The following is a 9119-nucleotide window of genomic DNA, read 5'->3' as shown; positions in this document are numbered from 1 at the left end:
AGGAGAACACCAAAGCTTTATTGATAGAAGAAAAAGGTTCTGAGAAGGTTACAACCATAAATGGCTCCAATCCAGCAGCACCTCCCCAGCAGCAAGAAATCTCCTCTTCCCCTCTATAAAAGCAATCACCCAATAGCTCTAACTGTGAACCAACAGCACTTCCTTGCTTTGCACAAAATTCCAGCCTGCTGAGCTCATAGGAGAGAGCTCAATATATAGATGAATTGAGAAAGGATGAGTCAGCTTGCAACTGATGTGTAGCTGCCTTGTGTCCTCTCTCTCTTCAGTTAATCTTTAGTTGATCTTCAGTTCTTGATTCCACTTGGTGAACCTTGCTTCCACTTGGAGAAACAAAGCCTTTGACTCATCACAAGGCGAAATACCTGATCCAAGTGTCATTTTTGGAAGATTCCAAAGCAATGACTCACTGTGCCACTTGTCCTTTCTCGCTCAGCGCAGGTGGCCTTCATTGGTTTTGACTTTCAGCGTAGGTACAAGGAGGAGCAGTTGACATTCAGTGCAGATGCTCAGTGGAGCAGCTGACATGATCCAAAAATAGCCTGTTTTTGAGTGTTTTCAGGTGGAGAACTGATAGGAAGTGCTGTGGTTTGCTGACCTTGTTCCTCTAGGGGTAAGAACAACATGTTTAGGGACTGAGGATCCCTGTAATTATTGACATTTCATGCTCCATGTTGCGAGGCACAAAAATGTCTATAACAGTGAGATCATTCCTCACTCTTCTAAGCAGCATAGATACATCCTCACGGCAACAGATTATTTCACAAAATGGGTAGAAGCAGTTCCGCTTAAGATAGATAATTCTGAGAATATTGTAGAGTTCATTGATCAATTTATAATCACTGGTTTTGGGTTGCCATCTGCTTTAATGTTTGACAACGCATCATACTTTTCTGGAAATGCAATGACTGATTTTGCACTTAAAAGAGGATTCAAACTTAAATATTCAGCCAATTACTATCCGCAAGGCAATAGGTTAGCTGAGTCAACAAATAAAAAGCCTAATTAGGATTATTAAAAGAACAGTTGACTAGAATCAAAAGAATTGGCACAAAGCTTTGGTATATGCTTTATGGGCAGATAGGATAACGTAAAAAGCTTCAATCGGCACTTCTCCCTTTAATTTTGTTTATGGGAAAGGAGTGGTTCTTCCAACTCACTTAGCCATTCCATCTTTGTCGTTAGTACAATACATTGATGAAATACCCACTTCCTCTTTACAGCTGAGACAAATGGAAATAATTAAATTAGAAGAACAACGAGAACAAGCTAAGAAAACGCATGCTCATCATCAAGCGCTAGTAAAATCCTCTTTTGATTCAAACATAATGACCAGAAAAGATTTTCAGATGGGAGATTTAGTTTTAAAGTGGGATAAGGCTCATGAAGAAAAGGGAAAACACACAAAATTTCAAAGGATGTGGCTTGGTCCTTTTCAGATTGTTGAAGTCATAGGTCCATCAACATTTGTGTTACAGGATTTAGCAGGTAGGAGGGATCCTTTGCCTATTAATGGAAAAATTCTCAAAAAATATTTTCCATAGAATATTATTCTTCTATTTTTGGTAGAATAGTTTTTCTTTTCATAATAAAACCAGTTGTGAGTGGTTACATTAGGTATTTACGAAAAAGACACCAATTCTCTTTCAGATTTTGAGCTTTTCGCTTGTATAAATAGCAAATCTTTTGAAAATTGGTCGTTATTATTGACAGATACAGTTAAAAACTTTAGCCTAGATATGATACGAGTTTCAACTTCAAAAAAATTGATGAAAGCAACTTTTAGTGAAGAAATTGTTTTATATTAGCACAATGAAAGGTATCAATAACAAAATGAAGATTCTCTGTACAATAGCTATTTCCAAAAACTGTATTATTGTCGTCCAGAGCTATCTTAAAGAAACAATGACTTCCTCCCTGCTAAGGAAAATCGTAGCTTTCAGAGGGATAATCCAAGGATACACTATATCTTAAAGAATAAGAGGTCTCATCACGAGCCGGCTTATCATGATCACGGATATCATAACTTGCTGACTTTGCCAGTATTGTCTACCACAACAGGGAAATGACTCAAGATTGTTGCAAACAAAAGACAAGGGGTCTCATCACGAAGCCAGCTTGTTCAGCAAAGTTATAAATCAAGTGAGTGACAGTGTCATAATTTGGCTACCAAACCACGACATTGTTCTTTAAGAATAAAAAGAAAATCAAAGCAATAAGTGTAAATATGGATTTTTCTTTGAAAGTTGTAGCTCACCTTAAGTAGGATACAGGATCATTGTTGGGTAACAGGTTACCGTGTCGAGGCTATAAACGCCTGCTGATAGCAGAGGCTCTACCTACGACAAATGAGCATATTTAAAACTGGCTTACAGAGGAGACTTTATTTATCTTTACAAGACCAAGTAACGGCTAATGTAAATACAAGGACTAGCCTAAGGAAGCAAATAATTAGAATGAAAAGAGGTTGAAACAAAATATCATTGACAATTTAAAGCATAATGTACTCTATCTGTCCATAACAAAGTTTAATTTTCTTAAAAAAAATTCTGCTTTGGAAGTTTGAAAAATTCAATAGGAAAACAGAGATAACTGGTTCTTCCAAGTGAAACGCCAATTGTTGTGGCCACCAACAACCCCCCTCCTTATTTAGTATTAGCAATAACACTAGATAAGTGGGGACCCTTAGTAAAAAATTCAAAGATTTAATTAAAACTCATGTATTATACTCCTTAAGAAAATATCGCATCGCGCGAAGAAGATAGGACATTTCCTTGTGAGTAAAATGATAACATGCGAGAGTGCGATGCGAAATCCATCGCATCACATGCATTAAGAAATGCTCACAAACAAAATCTTTAAGAAATCGCCGATGGCCGATATACAACATCACATATCACAACATTGCATAAAACAGCACATAACTATTTAACGAATTGTAATAATCTGCGATCTTGTGATAATGCGATACTACGATCGGTGTGATCGGTCAACCCTGCGAGAACACATCTTGATAAAAATGCGATAATGCGATAACGCGATGATGTGATGCTACGATGCAAATCGCAGAGATTGTCCATCACAGATTTTCCTCGGCTCAACATTCAAGAAAAATTGAATACGCGCGTTAATGAAAATTAATGAATCTATGCCAAGTGTTAATGAAAGACAGATATATGTTTTTTGAAGAGTTAGTTCATGTTAGGTGGCATGTTTTTGTACATCCATAGAGCTTAGAGCTTTCTTGTCAATTTTTATTATCATTGCTCTCTCCTCATGTGTGAACTGTAGGAATGAAAAACAGAAACAATATGAAGCAATGTGCAGGGAGCGATTAACGAAAAAGGATAAAGCTCCAATGCTCGGAAGCAGAGAAGAAATGCCCTCATGAACATACTGCATGCAACAGAGCCATGAATTCCAGAGCGCTGTTGAGCTATCCATTACAGACCTATCAGTCAGAGCCATGTTTCAATGAGTAGTTGGACAACGTTGATATCAATAGGCGATTTAATGCTCAAGGTTAGAAGCTCACAAAAGCAGTATGTTTGCAAAATTTTAAAGCTTATACCTAGTGAAGGAAAGGCGCTAAAGGCGAAAAACGGACCAGAAAGGACCAGATCAAAAAACAGAGGCAGTTTTCGATGCGCGATTAGCATGCATCACTGAGAAAATTTCTCAAAAAGCAAATTCGCTAACTTCTTAGTCACTCGCAAGCCTGGAAACGCAAAAAAGCAAGGGCAGAGGAAATTTGAGGGTTAACCAAGTGGAATTTGGGGTATTACTGAGCATACACAGTAAATCCACATAGCCAGAGATGATTCTCAAGTATATTTGCTATTTTTCTGGAAAAAAATGGTGCCAGCACTTGCCATCTATTTTTTATTAGCTCAACCAAAAGCGGAAGACAGTCAGCCGACTCTACCCAGGCAAATATTGAATGCTCGCAACATTAAGGAGAAAATGCAGAAATAGTTAGATATTAGATTTAATTTTTAGAAATAATTTTGCTTAGAAAAAGGGCGGTCATTTAAACCGTATCCTGAATCTGTGTAATTAAGTTATTTAGTTAGTAGTATTTAAACCCTTCTCATGCATTTAGAGAAGCGTCCAGAAATTTATCAAAAACTTGTCCTCAGAACATGCACTTTTGCACCCTCCGAGAAGGTTTTGGTGAATGAATGGATCAAGATTTGTTGATGTTTGCATTTGATATCTACTACTGATGTTGCACTTCTGTACTTTTAGTATATGTAAGAGCAAGGAGAAATAAATCATTATTGCTTGAAGCTTATGAGTAGGACCAATCATAAATGGCACTTTTATCTCTTGACCATTTCTGCTTATATGTTAAAGTGATATACAGTTTTTAGTTGTTTATATGTTATTGCATGAATGCTTGAGTTACCATTTGGCACTTTTGTACGGTGGTAGCTATTTATTTATGTTTAATATATGAATAGCTTATTATGCGATATGTTGTTCATAACTGTTTTTCCTAACTTTTTATGCGAAATAGTTCATCTTAATTGATTTCCTTTCTTATAATCACTGAATGATCTTTATTACCAGTTGTTATATGAAATCTCTCTAGATCGCATAATAGAAGAGTTTCATCCCGGGTTAGCATAGATTAGATGTGTTGTTTTTTATTAGATTAAAGTTTGAATTAGAATAGCTTAGATAGTTAGATCAGCAACATCCAATTCTACACACACACACACCCATAGATTGGGAAACTGGTCCCATTATCCCCAGTGGGACCCGCTATACCAAACGGATAAGGAGCTGCCAACCAAGGTCCGGACCGGGCGGGTATCCCCCTTGTTGTCGAACCGATTTTTGGGGCTTCAACAGGTGGTTAGTAAATGAATCACACTCTAATTTAAGTTCAATAGACTGTGAATTAGTTTTTTTTACAAGTTTGTTATCTATACGTTGGTTTCATTCATTATAGTCACAGAAATACATTGTTTGGTTTCTGTAAAATTGCCTATATAGTTTCAAAAAGAAAATTATTATTGTGAAAGTTTAAATACTAATTCACCCCATAGTGCCCCCCCCCCCCCCCCCCCACCCCAAGTTCTTTTCAAAAACAAATGAGTTTATGTTAAGTGAAGGAGTGGGTGAAGTTGATCTTGAGGGGGAGCTGATTAGTGTTGCAGAAGAAACTAACATAATGAAGTAAAAGAACATAAAATAGGATGAAATTATAATGAAATATGTTAAAGAAGATCCTAAGCCTAGAAATATTATCCATTCAAAAGTTGAATTAGAAGAAGCCAAAAATATCGAAGACATCTTATTACACTAAAAGAGAAGGGCAAAGAATGTGAGAATTTGAAAGAATAAGTAGTTTCTCTAAGAAGGAACCTAGAGAAAACATAGGTTGAGTTGAATATGAACCTTAAACACATTAAGGAGTATGAAACATGGCATGAGATTCTAAATTCCCAAAGATATCCTCTTATTAAAAATGGTTTGGGTTATAAAGGAGAAACAAATGAGAAGAAGATAGAGGATAAAAAGATAAGTAATTTTTTCAAAATTTTCCGAAGAGATAATCACAACCATCAATAGCTAAGGTATAAGCTTTTTTGTAGAACACCTCAATGCTAGGAAGGAAATAATGCACTTTAATAGAAACCAAGGAAGAACACAAATCAACAACAATAAAAGATTCATCCCACTCAATAGCATCAAAGGAATAATCCTACATAGTAACAACCAAAGTAACATGACATGAGGACACGAGAGACAGAGGACACGTAAATATGAGTATTCAACTTGAGACAGGGCAACCTCGGAAATAAGACATGGGTGACACATTATATATATATATATATATATATTAAAAAAAAATACTGAAAAAATATTGCTTGACCCATATTTTTTAGAAATTAAAACATCTATAGATATGAATCATGATGATATCTAATACTAATTTTCTAATTTACTATTTAAAATTTTAAAATTTTAGAACTAGCTAGTTTTATTAGTTTACTAAGTCAATCGCATAACATTATATACCAACCAACCAATACCAACTTATATAACAACCATTCTATAGAAAGTTATATAATGTTGACAAAAGTTTAGAAAACCCTTCTATATCATGTTGGTTAAGACTCATAACTTCCTACATCAAATCTTAATAAAAATCCTTTCTAATTAAATTATTAATGTATTGTTAAATTCCTAAACAAACAGTGTTGACTCAGGTGCATAAATTCCCACATATTCACTTGAAAATCAAATATTATACTACCTATTTCTTGTTGGGATTAATAATGTAGAGTCAAATCTCAGGAAACCCTTTCCTCTTCATGTTGGTTTAGATTCATAACTTCCCACATAATAAAAACTATAATTTTTGTTTCAACTCTTTTTTTCGTGTTTACACACAAATGAAAAAGGAAGAGGATCAGGGCATTGGAATATGGAAACTCGCGAGGTATAGCCATCTCTAGCCCTTATTAGATAAATTCATACCCATACTTATTTAACTTATAAATAAAATATTATCTTACCTGGTTGATTCACGCTAGTCTGAGATTGATTTGCACTAGTTTATGGCCTTCAAAAAAGACATATCTAGTTCGATTAGCCATGTAAGAAAAATGTGAATAGTGTTATCTTAACTCTAGGAAGATGTGAAATGAAAATAACGACTAGAATTTGCAAAACCTCATGAACATATATTAAAAAAGACAAAAAACCAAGATGAAATGTTTTAAATTGGGTATTTTCACGGGACACATATCCTAAAATCAAAATATGTTAGGGCATGTTTTTGAAACGACCCAAAAAAGTTTCATGATTTTAGAACATGATGAAAATCATGTCTGACACATTTAATTACTTGTATCATGTCTAGCACGAGGAATGTGAGACATAAGGCTCTAAGGGACACGTCTCGTGAATTGGGTAGAAACAAACAAGAAGATTTGACAAGAAGGAATTAAGTTAACAGAAACCTTATTTATTAAAAAGACAAAATTATCAGATGCCAAAGAGAACATATTAAAAATCACTATCGCTCCCCACATTATGACTTCTTTCTATGGATATTGTTATTTGTGTAGACAAATTGGCCACAAGGCTGTGAACTATAGAGCATATATCAGAAGGGCTGGAATAAGAAGTTAGAAAATAAAATAAGTTATTAACAGATTTGAAATGAAAGGACAAACATAAGCAGGAACAATGACCCATTTTCCTTTCTTTCTAATGTATTTGAATGCTTGTAGTTCCAGAACTATGGACATACATCTTATGAATGTCAACTCAAAAACTTTAGACCACAGCCTTAGGAAAATCACAAGATAGAGGAATACATGCTATGGAAAAAGAAAAAGGAAGAGAAGGAAACTAGTAAGTATGGCCTAGTTCTTTATGATCATAACCATGCGGTCAGTGGTATGTAGACTATGCTTTCCCCATACATATGACCAGAGATAAGAGCAAGTTCCTAACCCTAAATGAAAAAAAACATGGAAATGCCACTTTTGGCAATAATGCACAAGGGAAAAAAATGGGAAAAGGTATAATATGCTTGAATAATGTTAAAGGCAAGGAGAAATATGTATTATTCATAGATGGACTAAAACATCAATACTTGAATGTGAGTCAAATTCACAATAGAGTATATGATGTCACCTTTAGGGCTCAAGAATGGGAAATAAAGTAAGCTAAAACAAGAATGATAGTAGATAAGGGAATCCAAACAAGAAACAATATATATGCTTTGAATGAAGATAGCGAAGAATGTCATTTCAAAAAATAAGATGAGTGTTGGTTGTGACATAAAAGACTAGGGAATAATCTTTGACCATATCATTAGACTCAACAAAAAGGGAGTTGTGAGAGACCTTCCCAAAATCATAAAGCCTCAAAATCCTATCCGCAAATAATGTCAAATAGGGAAACAAACTCATATTCCTTTGAAGACTAAAGATCAACTATCAACTAGGAAGCCTTTGTAAATAGTACACATGGATCTATTTGGACCTTCTAAAACAGAAGAAGCTAGAGGTGAGCATTACTTCATGATCATAATGGGTTATTTTTCCATATTAACATGGTTAGATTCTTGGAGTTATAAATAAAATGCATTTGAGAAATTCAAGGTATTCAAAATACTGGCGGAGAAACAAACAGGTTGTAAGATAAAGTTCATATTGTCATAAAACAGAGAGTTTACATAAAATGAGTTTGCAAATTTTTGTGATGAATATGGAATAAAAATACATTATACTATTGCAGACACACCCCATCAAAATGGAGTTGTTGAAAGGAAGAACATATCATTACAGCAAATTACTAGAGCTATGACATATGAAAGGAACATAACATAGACCTATTGGGAAAAATATATTCACACAAGAGTTCACATACTAAACAAATCATATCTCAAGCCTAACTATGATAAGACAGCATATGAGTTATGGCATTGAAAATGAACATCATTCAAACACTTCAAAGTGTTTGATATTAAATGTATATTAAAAACAATGATGAGAAATTCAGAAAGTTTGATGCTAGGGCAGATTAAGTAATCTTCTTAGTGTACTCTATGAAAAGAAAAGGGTAAAGGTGTTATAATAAAATATTTCACATGATAATTGACTGAATATATGTGAAATTTGATGAGAAACCACCTATCTAAAGGAAGTATACAGGATTTATCAATCCCTGTGATCAACTAGTATTTCAAGAAGATGAGGAATGTGTTGAAGATGTAAACAAAACATAGATCCATTCAAAAGCACCTTCGAGTTATGTACAAATGAACCATCGTGAAAATAAAATTATTGGTAACAAGGATGTAGGATTTCAAATAAGGAAACTTGTTGAGACATCAGATCAATCTCAAATTTCCATGTTGTCCATGATTGAATGAAAGCAATTTTCCGAAGTAAGATAACATGAACATTGGAGATATGCCATGAATGAGGAACTGGAATATATAGAAAATAATGAGACTTGGGAGCTTAAACAAAGACCAAAAGACAAAAACATCATAGGTACAAATTGCGTCTTCCAAAATAAATTGAATGAACAAGGGAAGATTATTAGGAAAAAAGAAAGGTTGGTGTGTA

The sequence above is a fragment of the Pinus tabuliformis genome, chromosome 1_2, assembly GCF_031772625.1.
Source record: "Pinus tabuliformis cultivar Carrire ecotype Pingquan chromosome 1_2, CPIR1, whole genome shotgun sequence".
In the NCBI taxonomy this organism is placed as follows: domain Eukaryota; kingdom Viridiplantae; phylum Streptophyta; class Pinopsida; order Pinales; family Pinaceae; genus Pinus; species Pinus tabuliformis.
This window is presented reverse-complemented; position numbering follows the sequence as displayed.